General features: G+C 47.6%; 1 pseudogene; it reads left to right on the forward strand.

Moving 5' to 3' along the window:
- The first annotated feature begins 1,062 nt into the window (after window positions 1-1,062).
- On the forward strand, window positions 1,063-7,034 carry LOC136462274 (cytochrome P450 86B1-like; annotated as a pseudogene).
- The last annotated feature ends 12,889 nt before the right edge of the window (window positions 7,035-19,923 follow it).

Genomic DNA, 19,923 nt, shown 5'->3' on the forward strand with positions numbered 1-19,923 from the left:
TCGGCAGGTTTTGCCGAAACGAGCAGTTGACGGGGAAACTTCAAATTTATTGCGCAACCAAGGCCTGTGACCGCTGATCAATGCAGTTTCTTTCACCAACCGGTGCAGCTACTTTGTATGCACTCTTTCGGAGTTCCAGTGCAAGGCTAGTGTTTTGGGTGCGTACGTGTTGTTTTATTTTAAAGAAAAACTTAACACAATAATATCTATTTATTCGAAAACTTGTATATAATAATCGCTAGATGGTTGCCTGGCGTTTTCTTTCTTCTGTTTGTTATTTTTAATAATGAACTAATATATATATATATATATATATATATATATATATATATATATATATATATATATATATATATATTGCTTATTTTGAAGAAGAAGAAAAATATTTCGCTTTGAATGCCCGTGCAAGAGGATCCTCTGGGGCCCTAACACGCAGAATGTGCCACACCCGGACCCGCCGTGAGTGCACCGCTGGCCACAAGTGGTGCTCCTTTGCTCTCGTTCTTTTCTCCAACAGTGACGCTGACACGAGCCCTTTCGAAGCGATCGTTCGGCTTCCCGGGCGATTCAGGGAAACCTGCGCTGAACATGCCAGCCGCGTCCGGATCAGCGTCGGGATCATGTGCTTCGATTCGCGTGGGGCCACGTCTGTTTTCGGACGACGATGTATTTTCCGGTTCCCAGCAGAGCCGTGTCACGGGCGGGTTTGGCCTTGAAGCTGTTTTGTTGCGAGAAACATATGGTAGCTGATAAATCGACTGATAAGTTCAAACGAACAGGTCTAAAAGCTCGGATTTGTCTATGTGTAAATGTGTTATATGCACTACAAGCACAAATTTGTAGACGTAGTGGCTTGCTGCTGGCAACATCGGTAGACAACAAAACCGCGTGACGCTCGCAGTACTACTAGCGTCTAGCGTACGTACTGCACAGATGCATGGAGAAACAAACGAAGGCAAATGGTGCTCGCCTGCTCGGTAGCTGTTTCATTGTGCCATCCACCTGCGTGGTCATCCTCACTGCTGCACCGGCCAGTCGATTCACGATACTCTAGTAATTAACCATCAATCTCCTAGCTAGCTCGGAGCACCAGCGAACAGATTGCACCCGCGAACTCATGAGGGCATAATCGGAGCACGTCAGGGATAAGGCCAGCGCGCATGGGCACTTGGGAATTTCGCGTTCCAACTTCCAAGGGCATCCCAGATATCAATGCGGCGGTCCGTTCATCTCTTCAGGCTGCAGCACAGTTCATCAGCTTGGCACGTCGATCTATCTACCCATCCGTCGCCAGCACAGATCACCTGCTGGCAGAGTGAGTGACAGATCGATGGCGCACGCGCACGTGGCCATGGCGCTGCGCTTCCTCCGCGAGTACGTGCGGGCGTCGGACCTGGCCGTGGCCGCCGCGGTGCTCTTCGTCTGCAGCGCGGCCAGGAGCCGGCTGTCGTCCCGGCCGGGCGAGCCCATGCTGTGGCCGGTGGTGGGCATCATCCCGACGCTGTTCGCGCACCTCGCGATCGGCGACGTCTACAACTGGGGCGCGGCGGTGCTGTCCCGGTGTCGCGGCACGTTCCCGTACCGCGGCACCTGGGGCGGGGGCTCCTCGGGCGTCATCACCTCCGTGCCGGCCAACGTGGAGCACGTCCTCAAGGCCAACTTCGACAACTACCCCAAGGGGCCCTACTACCGGGAGCGGTTCGCGGAGCTGCTCGGCGACGGCATCTTCAACGCCGACGGCGACTCGTGGCGCGCGCAGCGGAAGGCCGCCAGCGCCGAGATGCACAGTTCTCGGCGGCCACCATCGAGCGGCTGGTGCGTGGTCGGCTGGTCCCGCTGCTGGAGACGCTGAGCGAGCGAGGCGGGGACGACGCGGTAGTGGACCTGCAGGACGTGCTGCTCCGCTTCGCGTTCGACAACATCTGCGCCGCCGCGTTCGGGGTGGAGGCTGGGTGCCTGGCCGACGGGCTCCCCGACGTGCCGTTCGCGCGCGCGTTCGAGCGCGCCACGGAGCTCTCGCTCACCAGGTTCTACACGCCGCCCTTCATCTGGAAGCCGAAGCGGCTCCTCGGCGTCGGCACCGAGCGGGCGCTCGTGGAGGCCGCCCGCGCCGTGCGGGAGTTCGCCGAGCGGACCGTCGCCGACCGCCGCGCCGAGATGCGCAAAGTCGGGGACCTGGCTGGCCGCTGCGACCTCCTCTCGCGGCTCATGTCGTCGTCGTCGCCCCCTCCCGCCGACGCCGACGCCGGCACCGCGGCGGGGTACTCCGACGATCGAGTTCCTGCGCGACTTCTGCATCAGCTTCATCCTCGCGGGCCGCGACACCAGCTCCGTCGCGCTCACCTGGTTCTTCTGGCTCCTCGCCTCCCACCCGGACGTGGAGGCCCGCGTCATCGACGACATCGCCCGCGCCGGCGACGTCGGGGCCATGGACTACCTCCACGCGGCCCTGACCGAGTCCATGCGCCTGGACCCGCCGGTGCCCGTGGACTTCAAGGAGGCCCTGGAGGACGACGTGCTCCCGGACGGCACGCTGGTGCGCCCGCGGCAGCAGGTGATCTACTTCACGTACGCCATGGGACGGGACAAGGCCACCTGGGGCCCCGACTGCCTGGAGTTCCGCCCGGAGCGGTGGCTCAACGTTCGCGGGCGGCGCCGAGCCGAGAGCCCCTACAAGGTGTTAGGAACCGGTGGTGATCACCGAGTTTATGATCTTGGAGCTGGCTTATAGCCGGCCCAGCTCGTTACAACGAGCCCGCGCTCCCACAGGTCCCAGGTCCACCGGAGCTGACAACATATAAGACCTTGAGGCCTTACTCAACCCAAAAGACTAGCCTTATAGGTGAGGGTTCTCCCGCCTTATATGTTGTGCTCCCCCACCATCACTACACAATGTGGGACTAAACCCCAACACAACGACGTGGTGTTCAACGCGGGGCCCAGGCTGTGCGTCGGCAAGCGCTTCGCGTACACGCAGATGAAGACGGTGGCGGCGGCGGTGTTGGCGCGGTTCCGCGTGGAGGTGGTGCCGGGGTAGGAGGTGAAGCCCAAGCTCAACACCACGCTCTACATGAAGAGCGGGCTCATGGTGCGCATCGTCGCCAGGGAGCAGCGGCACGAGCTCGGCCACCCTGTGCCTGCTGCAGCTGATCTTGCAGGTGGGTGCTCTCTCCATTAACACGACCTGCCTCTAAATGCCGCGCGCGATTGAGCAGGACTGTTATTATGCATAAAATCAGTGTGTTTCATTTTCATTTATACTCGTGGATTCATCGGTTTCTCGTTGAACAGGGGAAGATTGAAGAAGATCAGTTGGAGGCCCCTTTTCTGGGGGATGAAGCACAACACCACCCGGGAAAGAACTAAGTAAAAGTTACTCAGGGCGGAAGACGTCCAATGCGTAAATTAATATGATGAATGGGTGAATGAGCCCATGGATATATACTATGGCAGTGGCATACTTGTGCTATATACTTCCTGTTTCTATGTGTGTATGTAAGTATGTTGTATCGTGGTAAACTGGTAATGCCGTCCCATGAAAATTCACTTTGCTGCGTGTTCCAACAAACGAATGTACATTTGTTCCATCCGTTTGAAATACAAACATTATTTCATACTCACTCCGTCCTTAAAAAAGAGTCGCCGTGGGAATCATGCTGATCAAATTTTCTCAGCTTTGGTTAGGTTTGTAAAAAATACGTGTAATATTTATATGTCCAAATAAGTTTATTATTAAAGTATATTCAACGATCTATCTAATGATACTAATTATGTACCATAAATATTAATCGCTCTGTTCACCTGAGATTATTTAAAACTACTTCTCAGCCATGAAACAGTGCTTTCCTCTTACAACATTTCAGTATAAGCATCAACATAAACCAAATTTCAGCATCAGCGATTAGGGTGAATATTTTGTTAAATATATTTGATCACAGTTAAAAGTTATTGACTTTTTGGGAAGCGAGAATGGCACTTATTCAGAAACAGATGTAGTACACTTTACAGTATAATTAGTCTATTAACATATAGTTGATGCCATTAGATTTGATTTTTTTTGAATTACACATACATTCTAATGATCATAACAAGAAAGAACGACTCTGGGTAAACATGCTGAGATGGCAAGGCATAAAGCTTTTCAGGTGCAGGAGGAGGAAGAGATTATACCACAGATCGAAGAAAATGACTAGGGTTTCAATGAAGATGATGGAAGATTTCATATCTTTGAGAAAGAAATGTGCTTCCTGTTCTTCTTTCACTTATTTTATACTTACCTTAGTTCTTGGCATGTTCATTAGCAAGTTGTTTAGTTCACCGCAGTAGATTTAAGTATCAATTTATGACGTATCGGACTAAAATCTATCGCTTTTGTACAATTTTTGTTGAATTAAATGCAAGGTGATTATCCAGGTGTTCAATTTATTGAACTATAAATGATAGTAGGTCCAAGTATCAATTGATGTGTTAGAGGCATCCTACTTTCCTGGACACTGGGCCCTGATACAGGGGCAACCAATTTATTGAACTGTATATACACTCCTATGGTCCTACCATACCTTCCTTTCATCCATTCTCCACTCTTCTCCCTTTCTCTGCTTCACCCTGCTAGCACTGACATGTGGAGTGGCGTGAGGTTTTGAAGTGCTTCAAAGATTTTTCTTGCCATGCAACACATCGAGGGTTTTATCTGTGTTCTATTAAAAAGTTTGTAATTATCTACGAGCCATTAAAAAGTTTGAGTTTTCATAGATGCCATTGCTCTGAACTCTTTTGTCTTACCAGCCATTTCGTCTACATTCTATTTGTTTTTAACAGTTTAGGAGCTCTGACATGTCGATCCGGCCAGCAAAAATATCCAAAATGCCCATCTCTCCTAACCATCGATGTGTTCCAGTGCACACGGTGAGTTCCAGTGCAGTTATTACTGCTACTGTAACTTGAGCAGTTGTTCGATTTCAGCCATCCGAAAGACCATCCAACGGCCCAAACGAACTGAGCAATACTTCTTCCTCCTCCCTGCTGCCTGTCTCGCTTGTTCAGTTGTTCAGCTAGCGCCCATGGCTACGACGTGAGCCGGCCCTCATTGCCACGGCCAACACCTTCAAGTTACTTGGCAGCTGGCCGAACGCCAACCACGGACCCGCGGCAAGTGCTCGCCAGAGTGGACATTGTAATGTTGCCACCGCCATGGTACTCGATGATGAACCTCCCGTTGTAGCCATTGTCCGCGCACATGGCGGCATGCCGGCATCGAGCTTCTGGGAGAGGCCGAGGAGGACGACCGGGCAAGGGTGACGGCATCGAGGCTGCACATGGATAGCAAGTCGATGGAGAAGGATGGCACGCGAGGGCGCAAGGCAAGGTACAGGAGGCAGCGACAGGGACGCGCCCAGGGCGGTAGCGCAGGCGCGGCGGAGCTTGCGGTGATGGGCAGGGCCGATATAGAGGCCACTATGCCTATGCCGTCATGCGGCTGTGGTGTTTAGCAAAGTGCTGTGAGCGTGGACCGTCGACGCCAGGGTGATGCGATGTGGCGCGGCAGTGGACAAGCTCTCTGTCTCCGTCTCCGGCGACGCCATGTCAGCAACAGGGAGTGCAGGGTTAGGATTAGACCGCTCTAGTGGTGGTGGTGATCGCCGCCATGCCATCGCTCGCTGGCTCACGTCGTGTCGTGTTCATTGGACGGCCATGAACGCTAGCTGAACACTTGAACAAGACAGACATGCAAGAGTCAGCAGAGGAGGGAGTAGTATTGCCCAACTTTTTTATGTTTTAGCTCTTTTTTTGAAAAAATTTCACAAATATACCTCTGGAGGTATGATTTCAAAATCTGGACCCTTAGCTCGACGCCATCGTTGCTGACGCCAAGCTTACACTTCTCGGCGCCATCGTTGTTGGCGCCGAGGTCTTGGGCTCGACGTAGACGTGGCAGTGACTTGATAGGCAGCTCAACACCGTAGATCCTGGCACCGAGCTTGGCGCCGTAGATCCTGGCACCGAGCTTGGTGCCAGGATCTATGGCACCGAGGTGGTGTTTTAACCCTGCCCCCAACCTTTCTGCCCGAGCCTTCTTCCTCTTCTTTCTCCTCCGTCTTGGGTTTTTTCTCTCCCCACTTCGTCCTACCTCACGAATCGGCATATTAGACCTTGAAAACTTTGATTTGATCCATAGATCTTCGAGAGCAAGGTATCCTCGCTCCCCTCCTAGTTTTTTCGCATCGATTCGGTATATATTAGTCGGATTTTTCAACCTAAGAATTATCATTACTTAGGATTTCATGCAATTTTTAATATTTGTATTATACAACCGTAGGATGCCAAGGTGTGGAAAAGCTAGCAAACCAAGATAACCTCAGCGCATGTTGTTATGTTATGGGTTCATTGTTGTGCATCAAATGGGAAACCCTAGGTTTAGGGTTTAATGTTAATTGCTTTCAGTTCTTAGAACGAAATTGGTTGAATTGTAGTTATGGCCGGATGACCAGAAATACCTTCGACCCATTGCCTCTGCCTAGTGGTATTCCAGTGCCCATGTGCTTTTGCGGCGATCCTTGCAAGGTAGCCAAGTCCGATGAAGAGGACACGTATAGGCAGAGGTATTGGATGTGTTCCAATTTTGCATTTGAGCCTACACTTCATCAGCGCCGCATTAACAAGATGGTGAGGAATTGATATTTGTGTCATATGACATCTTGCATGATTTTTTTGTTTTATAACAATTACATTTTTTACAGACCCCTCCACCGCTCTGTGATTTTGAGCAGTGGATCGACACTGAGATTAAGCCTGAAGACAAGGATTGGATGCAGAAACTGTTGCAGTGGGAGACAGAGGACAAGGAGATGATGGAGAAGAAACGCGAAGAGGAGGCTGCAAAAAAGGAGCACAAGGAAGAGGAGGAAAGGAGGCATATTGCTACGTACAGGGAGGAGAGGGAGAAAAAGCTTGAGCGTGCACGCCGAGCGAAAGCAGCGATGGAGGAGAATCCCGATGCCCTGAGGAAAAGAAAGTGGTCTCGTTGCACTCAGTAGTCTCCATTACTTGCTAGTTCTATGGTTTATTCATGAATAATGTTGTCTACTGTCGGCACGTACTTCTAGTGTTATTGTGTTGTTTAATGTGATATAGTATTAGACTTTTTATTATGTAGTTATTTTCATTATTTGTGGTCATAATATTCAGTATAATGTTGCGGACATAGTGAAATGTGATCACGTGCTGCAAACACAACCTAACGAAGTAGGGCATTATATAATTCAACACACAAAACACATGAAATGGCATGTGAGAACATGTACCGAACTAGGGTACAGAGTTCCTTCGACTAAACCTAACATGCCTTAGGTAATTAAACCAAACAACAAACACATGGATGTGCCATGTGAATAAAATAGGGTCATCCTAGTAGTGTGGCCGCATAGCAAATTATGTTGCACCTTCTCCATAGTAGCCTCCCATTGTTGTTGTTGGTGGTGGCGGGGGTGACGGTGGAGGCCCCTTGTTCTTGTGATTAGGGAAGGTGCAATATAGATCATTGTAGAGTGCCTCCTGTGAATCGGCACCATTGTTTTTGCCGTCCTGTTCGTTGTCCTTGTAACCACTGCTAACTTCTCTTTCTAGATCGAAGATACGGTCCTGCAGGTAGTAGATGTACTCTACATGTGGATAAATAGGTCGAAGATCGACCCACCTAGTGAACCCATAGTTTTCTTCGGCCAAGAAAGACTGCAATAAGTATGTCATATAAGTTGTATAAAAGAGGAACATATTGAAGAAATAAATAGTAATAGCAATTACCCATGCTCATGGGCATTTGAAGAAACGACAACCTCCATCTATTCTCTCAGTGAACATCTGCACTAGGCAGTGCTCACCATGCATGCATTTTGGCCACTCTTCTTTCTGTTCAACGTATCCTCTCAGTGGTGCCTTTTTGGTGAAATCACTTTTGCTCTCAACTAGGAACCTCTCATAAAGAGCTTCATCAAAGAAATCGGGACCAAGAGAATCCTCCCACACAATGGGTTCCCTTCCCCTTTCCTCTTCCTCTGGATGACCCTCCAGACATTGGTACTAGAATAAAAGAAAATACTAGTTGGGAAGTAAGTAGCAATACATCCAGCATTGCATATATATAGGCAGAGGTAGGTTTAGTTGCCATTTCAATGTGTTATAACTGGTCACAAGAAGCCTAATTAGTTTCACTGAAGAGCCTATTTCAATAGACACTGAAAAGCCTAGATTTATTTTCTAAAAAGTCTATTCGTCGTTGATATGATAAATCACTGAAAAGCCTAGATGCTATAGGTGCACTATGTAAGTGAAGTGATAAATCACTGTTGCCATTGTACTCCTTGTCCTTGTAACTAGAAAGTCTATTTTTATTGTCTAAAAAGCCTAGATTCGTTCGCTGTTACTAAAAAGCCTAGATACTATAGATGTACTATGTAAGTGAAGTGATAAATCGTTGTTGTCATCGTACTCCTCGTCCTTGTAACTGAAAAGTCTATTTTCAATGTATAAAAAGCCTAGATTCGTTCACTGTTACTGAAAAGTCTAGATTCATCTGCAAAGCGTCTGTACGATACGATTGGACTATACATGTTCTAATAAATTTATATTTAATCTGTGTACTATATTTGTGCCTTTTTAGCAGTGTAGTATAATTAATGATTCATGAAAAAAATTCACGAGTTTCCCTTGTTTCAGGAGCATCCACAGTTACAAACAGAGACATTATTATATAATCCAAACATTTAATTGTCCAAAGAGCACAATACAACCACATCGAACATCACAATCAACATAACATGTCCTGTATAGTCCAAATAGTCCACAATGTCCATACAGTCCCAAATAGTTATAGGAAAGTAACTACAAAATCCATAATATTACATACTAACATCTACCACAAACCCTCACTACTTTCTAGTCTTACCCTTACCCTTATGACCAAGAGCGCTGGTAGCTAGAGTGTAAGGATTAGGTGGATGGCATCGCCTAGTGCCTGGAGGCTGTGTAGGCTAAGTCGAGGGAGCATCCTGGAGCTGAGAGGGGCCAAGCTCCTTGTGCCTCTGGTCCATGTCGTTGTCGTCCTCGTCCTTGTCCTCATCCCCTGTAGGTGCTTGGCTAGAGGAACCTAAGCCTCCTCTACCTATGGAAGAAACGTACTCATCTTATGTCATGTCTGTCCTACAACCACAACGAGCAGTCACACGACGTAGCCGACGTGACAACCTCTGTTGTACAAAATTATGTTAACTGAAACAATCTAATGTATTAATAATATATTTGAAAGAATATTTTGAATCTTACGTCTAGGAAGCTACGTGTGTTGTCATCCCTGACTCTCGGACGAAAGCGCTCAATGTCTTCAATGGACCATTTGAGGGTATTGTCCTGCAACAAAGTTCTCAGTAATAATACTTATGAACAGATAGCAAGAGGTTTTGTTTCCTTTTGTACAAGAATCTAACGTATTATAAGGATGCTATGGCTTGAAGGTGGCACTAACTAAAATAGATACCTCTAACGCATAATGTATTGGTATACAACTTAATGTAGAAAAATAAGGCAATTGACTTACCACTCTGTCCAAGATTGGTCCTGCCTCCACCTGTCTTCCTGCATGAGTAGATTGATCATACGCCGTGTCTTCATTATCGAAGGACTCGATGTTGGTATAGTCATCTTCTATCCATTGTAGCCTCAGCCTGCAACGTGTCGCATGTTGGTACCAAGCTTGGTACCACCTGAACTCACGGTTCGTGTGTGGCTTGTTGTTCTCATCCACGTTGTCGTGCATCTGCTCCCATTGCTTAATGTAGTACTGGTGGTGCTTCTCCCAGTCAAAAATCTTTATGTTCTTCTAATGATCCAACCTGCATGTATATCATCATTACTTGAATCCATGTACATGTCACCATATTAATGAAAATGGACCATCATGAGACATTTGAAATAGCAAAACACTTACTTGTGTAAGTCAACACCAGTCGAGAACGGAGCCATTGGCCAAAGCTATCTCACTCCAAATTAGCGTGCAACTCTATCTGGCAGGTGGAACTCGACAGCATAGAAACAAATTAGAGGGCACCTCAACCTATAGAAGTCATCGCGCACCCACACATGTTGCTCAAATGAAAAGGAAGTGCCCCCTCTCCATCGTACGGCTCCCACAACACCTACAACATGTCCAAACAAGATGTTAGATGGTATACTAAACCATTTTAAACTAGCATGGTGAAAGTGCATTTGCCCCCTATGTGGGTTTTGGTGTATTGATGACATCCAAATTAGGGACTAATGTAATCTTAATAAGATATGTCGCAGCTATTAGTCCCATGAAAGATTCAAAGAGTTGATAAAGATGAAATGATATCCCTCAATTCTTGAAGTTGTAAAGGTAGACGAATTCAAAGCACTCTCCAAGGGTTTTATTTTTGTTTTTGAGTTTAGGATCCATCGCACTATAAAGAGAGATGCAAACTTAGTTGGTCTGTGGAAGATAGAGTGTTGAAGCATAAAAATAAAATCAAAAGAGCGACACTCTAGCACTCCACGAGCACGTAGAGTATTTTTCAGTGACTGTTGGTGTCGGAAGTCCCGATGTAAGTCAAAACTCCCGACCATCGGAAGTCCTGATGCCTAGTCTCTTAGCCTACATGGTGACCGTGGCCATCGAAAGTCCCAACATGAGTTGGAACTCCCAACAGTCAGAAGTCCTGACCCAAGTCGAGAGTCCCAACACCTAGGGTTTTGCTGTCCGGCTGACAGCGCCCGTCGGAAGTCTTGATGTACGTCGGGAGTCCTGACAGTCGGAAGTCTCGATGTTTGTTGGGAGTTCCGACATTGACTTGCTCGTGCTGACTTTTGACCCTGTGTGAACAGTGTTTTCTATTAAGATCGGAAGTCCCGAGATCTACGTCGGAACTTCCGACGTAGATATGAACGGTTAGATTTCTACTATGAGTATAAATTGCCCTCTCCTCTCTTCTAACCGTTATGGATGGATACATAGCTCACCAACCTTCATGTTTAATAGCTCCCAAGCAACAAAGGCACCCCTCACCTCTCTTCTTTGCTCCAATCTTTGATTCCCCTAGGGTTTTGAGTGAAAGGAAAGTGGATTAAGTGAGAGAATCACTTAGGCAAGCTTGAGCACTTGATTTCTTCGTCAAGTCGGTTGGATTTATGTCTATTACTCTTGGGGCTTTGCCCCTAGCTGGCTAGGCATTGCCCAAGAGCTTCCATCTTGTGGAAGAGCCTTGGGAAGTTTGTATTACCCTTGATTTCTTAGTAGAAAGCTCAAGTGACCTTTATGGTTGCCTTGAGAGAGGCAAGGAGATGAAAGAGACTCTGACCTTTGTGGTCACCACAACAAGGAGGACGTAGGAGCTCCTTTGTGGGGTTGCCAAACCTCAGGATAAATCTTTGTGTCCTATGTGCTTGTTGTTGTGTGTGCTCAAGATTACTTGTATTTGTTTGTCTTTCTCTCCCGAACTTTATTTTAGGGTTTGGACTTGATCTACGGTTTGGTGCATTTCGGCGTCAAGGGAGTGACCCAACATCTTCACCAAACTACTAGGAAGTGGGGTTGTAAGATTATTTATCCGCAAAGTTAAATTTGGCACTGCTTTTGTAGTTCATGTAGGCGTCGAGACTTCTGACTTTTATGACAGAACTTCTGACGACATCGGGAGTTCCGACCCAAACTATCTAGACTTTCGACACTGACTGATAAATTTCAACTTAGCATTTGTAGTTAATTTTTAGATACGCCTATTCACCCTCCTCTAGGCATTGTTAGATCCTTTCACATGGGAAATAAATTTTACTTACACTAGATGGATATAACACCAACCTCCCTGCCAGGCCCAACCACATGTATCCAGACTAGCCTCAAGAACCATCCCCAATTGTCATTGTTCTCCTTCTCAACTAAAAAAATGTCAAAGGAACTAACTTGTTGTTCGTGTCATAGGATATGGCTATAAGAAGTGTGCCTTGGTATTTGCCAATCAAGAACGTACCATCAATGGAGAAGACAGGACGATAGTGCCTAAAGGCCTCGACACACTTAGGGAAGCACCAGAAAGCACGGAAGAATATCTATCTCCCATCCTTCCATGCATTTGGTTTTGGGTTGTACTCATAATGCATGCCTGGATTCACTGATTTGATTGCATTAAAAAGTATTGGCAGCTGCTCGTACCCATCCTCCTAGTCCCCATATATCATCTTCCACACTCGCTGCTTAGCCCTCCAAGCTTTACCATAAGCTATCACATAACCTCCATACAATGCCTCAATGGTCCTAATAATTATCCTAACCTTTATGTTGGGTTCTCCCTGCAATATTCCCATCAACCGCTTGGTAATGAGGGTAGATGTCAACTACCGATAACTTTTGTGATCTTCCGCTTTTCGGTGACCTTTTGCTTCCTTGCACAACCCTCTATGGGCAGCATTCCTTGTCACACACAACTATATAATGGTGCTCCACATATAAATGCAAGACCTTGTAAGTTCTCTTTCGTATCATCATAAACTCCTGCAACCACCTCTTCAATGCAAGGAGGTCCTTAAATGCCCTCTTGTTCTTAATTACCATGTTAGGGCTAGCCTCAAGAGCTTCTAGGAGCTCATCATCACGTCCTTCTGCACACGCCTGATCAGAATGAGCAAGATCGCTGAACTTATGAACTCTTAGATCACAGCGGCCGGGAAAGATACACCTCAGCATCTCAACATCACTCTCTGTCAGCTCTCCAACAGGACAATCATCATCAGAATCAAGAGCCCTTGCCATCTCATATGGCTCTGAATCATTCATAATTTCAACACTATTGGAGCCATGGAATCCATCTCCACAGAGCACTTGCACAGCAACAATGGGTACATCCACATTGTCAGGAATGTCTACTATAACATAAGTACAAAAATGAGGAAAGAATGAAAAATTAGATGTAAGCAATGGGGTAAGCTTTCAATAACCATACGGATAAGACACTTACTCGGATGATTCTGTGTCAAAGGGATCTCATGAGGAGGATCTACCACAACATCATGAGTCTAACAAGCATCTCCAACTAGCATATTGGGGACAAATTGAGCATCGAGAACCGTAGATGCAACCTTCACATCCATATCAGATTCTGAGACAGGAGGGTCGAAGTGTGCCTGCTGACCCATTGGTGGGGAAAACCCATAAGGGATGGGATCAACTAACACCCAACGCACAACCATATCCAAACTTTGAAACTAGCACTTCATACCCGATCTCATATAGTTCTTCCACTGGTCTGCACATCTAATTGGGATCATCTTCCAAAGGATGTTGGGAGGGGAACCTAGGTGAAGTACACCCTCCACTACGATACCATCATCATCATCAGCTCCATGGCAATGTAGCTCCTCCCGAGCCCTTACAACCAACTCACTAAACGATGGCTTCTCATTGAATAACACATACACGCTTTGCATCTCAACAAACTCAACATATCCATAGCGATCTCTTTCCACGGTGCCTCCATAATATAAGCTCACCAGATTGTCCATCTAGTTCAAACACGTAACGAAACACATGTCCTTTAGTCCAAATTAGATGATAGATAGTACCTAACAAGTACTTTCTAACTATAAACTAAGTAAATAAGATAATAATTACGTACATAGATACAATGTACTCACTAAATAGTTAGATCCTATTTAGTTAACTAAATATATAACTACCTATCAAAGTAGCTATCTAACTATATCTATATACCTATGTATCTATGTTTCTATCTATCTACATATTTATCTCACTAGATCACTAACTAAATCAACTACCTAAGTCATCATATTAACTAGTAAATAACAAATGCCAAAACTACTACACTACAATCAAAGCTAACTAAGTGTGTACATTGTATGTTTACAATTTTTACTTGTCCGACGATGGAGTCGCGGACGTCGATGGAGTCACAGCGGACGCCGGGCGTGGGTGAGGCCGATGAGCTGGGCCAGCGGTGGCATGGCCGGGCGCTGCAGGGGCCGGGGCCGGCGGTGGCGTGGTCGGGGCTGGGGCCCGCGGTGGCCCGCGGCGGGCGCGGGATGGCCGGCGCTTCGCGCGGCGAGGCCAGCACGGCGGGTGCGGGCGGCACAGCGTGGCCGCGGCATGGACACAGCATGGTCATGGCACGACAGGCATGGTGCCGGTGCGTCACGGGCAAGGCGAGCTCGGGTGGCACGTCGGGCGAGGCCAGGCGCGGGTGGCACGGCACGGCGCGAGCGTGGCGAGGGCGCGGCACAGGCGTGGGGTTCGGCGCGGGCGAGGGCGGCACGTCGGGTGAGGCCGGGCGCGGGCGGGCATGGGTGGCACGGCGCAGGCGCGGGGCGTAGCGTGGGCGCGGTGGCCGCCGCGGCCACGGCCGAGGGCGCGGGGAAGGGCGCGTGTGCAAGGGCGAGGGCGCAGGCGCGGGCGGTGACGACGGTGCACTGTTTCGAGCGGGCGCTAGCGGTGCGAGAGAGAGGAAAAGCAAGAGAGAAAGGAAAGGAGGGCCCATACGTAAGACAGGCTTGACGCCAGTAACCACGGCGCCAAGCTCGGCGTAAAGATCTACGGCACCAAGCTTGGCGCCAAGATCTATGGTGCTGAGCTGCCTGCCAAGTCACCGCTATGTCTGCATCGAGCCCAAGAGCTCGGCGCCAACAACGATGGCGCCAAAACGTGTAAGCTCGGCGCTAGCAATGATGACGTCGAGCTAAGGGTCTAGATTTTAAAATCATACCTCCGGGGGCATATTTGTGAAAAAATTTCAAAAAAAAGGCTAAAAAATAAAAAAAAAATCAGTAGTATTGCTTGGTTCATTCGACGGTTTGGGCCTTTGGATGGTTGAAAACAAAGGACTGCTTAAGTTACAGTAGCAGTAGTAACTGCACCAAATCCCAGTCACGCGCTCACACGCACACATGCACGGAGAGAGGCGGCGACGGCGGCGCTCCTGTCCGAGGCCGCGGCGCTGCGGACGCACGTCGACTGGGTGCACGCCGGGGAGGTGGACGCCGCTCGCAAGGTGAGCTCACACGCGCGCCGTTCGCGGTGGCCACACGAGAGCTCGCGCGCATTGGCTGAGCGGTGGTGGTGGCGCCGCGGATGGTGGAGCGGGAGATGGAGGCCGCGACGCTCCATCGGGGACCGCCCGCGGCACCGTCGCACTGCTCCTCGGCGTGGACCTTGCGCCCCACCTCATGGAGCCGAGCATGCACAAGTATATGTGATTAGGTGTCATAAAAAGATTGGCATACTTCTTTTTTATTTTTGGCGATATATATAAATCGTATATGTGATTTAGTTAGAAAAGATGAAAAGCCCGGAAGTTTTACTGGGCTTTTTTCACTTAAACCATTTCTAATGAAAAAAAAAGAAATTTTGTTGCAAGATATTATCAAAATACATAATATATTGATGGACACTGTAACGAGCGACATTTATCTAGTACCGTTATAAATTTGAAATTCTTTGCCATAACACACCATAGGTAATATTTTATTTATTTATCACATTCGTGAAGAGAGAGATTCGTCTCGTCATCCTTCTCCGATAAATGGCGTCAGCAGTGGCGTGACTCTCTCCAGTCTCGCATGAGCGGCGGCACGGACCTCTCCAGCCTTGTGCGTGCGACGGCGCGAGCTCCCCCGGCCTCGCGCGGCAGCGGCGCGGCCTCCCCGACCTCCTGCAGTGGCGGCGCAGCCTCCTCGTGCAGTGGCGGTGCGGCCTCCCCGGACTCGCGCCAGCAGCGCCGCATCCTCATGGCGGGCGAGACGGCCGGCGTGGCGCTGTCGTCGTGGTCTTAGATGAGCAGGTAGTGGAGGAGGAAGGGCTCCTGATGCTCCCGCAGCAGATCCGAGAGACGCGTGATGGCGGTGCAGCAGTTGGTACGTGGCCATTGGAGGCAACGGAAGGGCTCCTGGCGTCATGGTCTTAGAGGAGCAGTGGAGGAGGAGGAAGTGCAAACCGCGTGGCAGGCAGTGGCAGCTACCAGATAGTGAACGAGGGCACAGGGCAGCCATCTCGTTCTCGTCTCTAGTGGTAGTGGCTGCTCGCTAGAAGGCCTCGCCGGAGAAGACGAGGCACTGGCAATGTGTTACAGCCGGAGGGTAAAAACGAGGGCAACAAAGTCATTTCTCCTGCTCTCTCTCCACGAATCTAAGAAATTAATAAAATATTAGTTACGGTGTGTTATGATAAAGAATCCTAAATTTATAATGGTACTGGACAAATGCTGCTCGTTATGGTATCTATCAGCATATTATGTATTTTGACAATGTCCTACAACAAAATTTCCTAAAAAAATCGTACACAAAACCAACGAGTGGCGCGGGAGGAAAATGCAACTTTCAGTAAGATACTATAGCATGAGGGTAGCTCTGTCTTTTTCCATCTCTATTAGCCACCGTTAGCGTTGCATGTGGACGGAATGGCTTGCAAGATAAAAGAGTTCACAGCAGTGACATCTACGAGAACTTGAATTTTTTAATGGCTCGTAGACAATTATAAACTTTTAATGACATACACGTAAAACCCTCCAACATATTAGTGTCTCTCTTGAATATCGGTGTCTTTCAACACATATTCTATATGTATTGAATTTTTTATTTATCTTTTCCTTATAATATATGGGGAAGGTTATAGCACGTCCCATCGCACAATTCAGGATCGCTCGACCCCTTCCTCATCTCACACTGCGATCCCCAAATCCCCAACTCTTCCAACCTCTCCTCTCCCGATCTACCGATCGCTGTGATCCCACACACCCAACCAGGCCTCTGATTCCGATCACCAGCGGATCGGATTTATGTAGTCTTACTGTCGCGAGCGCTAGCCATGCCGCGCGACGGCAGCTTGGACCAGAGCTTGAGCGACGAGGAGAGGTGGTGCTGGCGCGTATTGGGTTCGGCGTCGTGGGCAATGTCCGGGATGTCTGACTCCGTTGGGGTGTGCGCGGGGGCACGAAGCTGATGGGGAGGAGGCGAGTGCGAGGAGGAAGATAGGTCGCACGCTCCCCTAGCGAGAAGGTTTCTGTAGAGGCGCAAACTTTCACCCCAAAGATTGTCTCCGAGGCCCAAACCTAAAATGAGCAGTGAGAGACCAAAAATCAGCTTCCAACATAGTACCTATACGGGAGACATATTTTGGGTTGTCTGATAGACACAATCCAAATATGGGTATCTTCTCTCCTGAAAACCTATTTGCAGAAATGATTCTCTTTTGGGTCTTGTTGTTGGAAAAGATGCCGAATAGGTATTGAACATTTTGCCTGTAGCGCTACCCAAAGTACAAATGGATCTTATATTTAAGGTGATGTTATTGGAGATAGCCTAACGTCCTCTTTGGAAGACAAAGGATTTATGAAGAAATTTTGTAGGATTATCCAATTCCTATTCCTACGTTTTAGATATCATGTGCTCCAAAAGAGACCCTAAAGTTCAAAACCTCAAACCCATGTGCCTACGATTTACGGAAAAATTTTGATGCAGACTGGCTGCACCGAAGAAGCATGCAGACCAGCAGTCATATGTTGACACGTGTCTACTAGCAATTGCCGAGCCGGAGCCGCAAGGCCACGGGGGAAGGAAGCAGCGTGAACCGTAGCGTGATGAATTCTTAGGACACGTGGCTTACATCGGCATCAGGTCTGCATTCTTCTTTCGGTTGCAGACAGTCTGCATAAAAAAAATTTCCCCATTTACAGGGACCTCCGTCCAAAAAAATAAAATAAAATTCTAAGTGCATTCTCAGTTAAAACACTTAAAGCTTGACTAAATATATAAGTAAAAATATCAATATTTATAATACTAAAGAAAAATATTATGAAAATATGTTTCAAGATAAATCTAATGGTACATATTTGTTATGATAAATATTAGTGATTTTTATATAAATTTAATTAAATTTGAAGACTTTGGACAATTTATTTGTACCCATGTAATAGGGGTCTGTCTTTATTCACCTGTCACCGTGAGTGCGCGTGTTTAATTAAATGAAAACGAATTAAAATAGTTTAATTTTTAGGCACGTACAAAGGTAGACGTCGTCAGCGTCGGTGTTGATAAAAGATGCTCGGCAGTCCACCGAGGGATATGCCCACGACGGTAGATTGATTGGTAGAGGTTCGCGTGATCGAGAACTAGATGGTAATAGAGACACAAGACACAAGACACAAGATTTATATAGGTTTAGGCCGTCAACGTGACGTAAAACCCTACGTCCTCTGCTCTGTTATTTTGTACTACTGAAATACGAGATTGGATGTGGTATATGGGATCCCTGCTCCTTATATACTCTGGAGGGTAGGGTTACAAGAAAAATATCCTATTTGGTATTACAATGACCCTGTTCGGCTTACTCCATATTCGGTTTGGTCGACTTCTTTTTTCAGCCGGAACAGTATTTTTCTCTCACAACAATTCAGCCGAAACAATGTTTTTAGCCAGTTTCAGCCAAGTTTCAGACCAGCGAATGGGGCCAATATCTTCTTGAAGTCTTACGGTGCACGCTGACCAGTGTCGTGCGCCGCACGTCTTAATCTTGTGGGTTGGGCCACATCTGATGGAGCGGCCCATGTCTTGTCATGTGGATATCGAGGGTCATGTCCCCACAGCTAGTCCCCGAGCGTTTTGTATCCGCTTGGCGACGCCGTCCTAATCAAGTCCGAGTAGTTTATCATAAAGCCGAGCAGTGAAGATTGAAGCCGACCAGTTCGACTGGTAATCTGAGCGGTGAAGATTGAAGCAAACTGGTCGGCAGGCTTTAGACTTGCGCGAGTAAAGCTTGTCAGAAGGATGTAAGGGGCTTAAGATCAAATTTGAAAATTCTTCACCTTAGCAAAGTGTAGCCATTTATGCTCCTTAGTCAATAAGGAGTGTAAATCAGAAAAAAAAGCACTACATTCACCGTCAGGTGAAGTGTAGCCACTTAGTCCCCAAGCCTGCTGGAAGATGAAAAATTAAATCTTGTAGCAGGGTCAAAGAAAATAAATCTGAAAGCTTGTCAACGTTATCTATCATGTACTTATCAAAACCGCAGGCATGCTGTCCAAGATTAGCACCCTGATCTGAACAGCATGGAGCAACTTAAAAGCACAACAATGAGACATGGCAAAATCCAAATGCCAAGGAAGTCCCCAGCTTAGTTGACGACTTTTGCACAAAGAATCCAAGCGCTGAGGAGTCCCCAGCATAGCTGGCAAGTTCTCAGCGTAGCCGTCGATGAATCCAAAGCGACAAGCAATATGACCAATGAGTTGGTGATGACAGCCGAGCAGTCCAACCAATTTGGTCGACAATGAAGTGAATGCCTGAGCGAAAGTGAGCATCGAACAGTCTGACCAACTGGTCAGCAATGAAGTCCATGAGCCGAACGGTCTGACCAGTTGGTCGACGGTGAAGTCCGAGTGCCAGGTGGGGCGACCACCTAGACGATGATCCTCTTGTCCTTCCTGACAGATCTAGTCCCCGAGCGTAAGCTTGTTGACTAAACCAGGCCCCTGAAATGAAAATATATAGAACGGGTAGTTCATGATATAAAATATATGAAACCCAGAGAAAAATCAGCAGTGATGAAATAGCGTATGCAGCTCGACGATCAGTTGAGATGAACATTATGTTTGTTTTTGGATGAAGTGTTCATATTTAACATAAACCATCTGAACAGTTAGTTTGCAGCTAAGCCTCCAACCCTGGCTAGCCTGTTAAACATAACGTGGAGTGTGGAGCCTGTGTGTGTAGGAAGAACAAAGCGTCACCAAGGAGCCGCTGTCGACCACCCGTAACGCAGAGGGTAAACGCTCGTGCACGTGTAAGGAGAAGCCAGAGATAGGACCGTCTTTGGGGACATCCTAGCGTCAACATGACTGTTTGAGGATTTATTGAGTC

This window comes from Miscanthus floridulus, chromosome 7, assembly GCF_019320115.1.
Source record: "Miscanthus floridulus cultivar M001 chromosome 7, ASM1932011v1, whole genome shotgun sequence".
Classification (NCBI taxonomy): Eukaryota; Viridiplantae; Streptophyta; class Magnoliopsida; order Poales; family Poaceae; genus Miscanthus; species Miscanthus floridulus.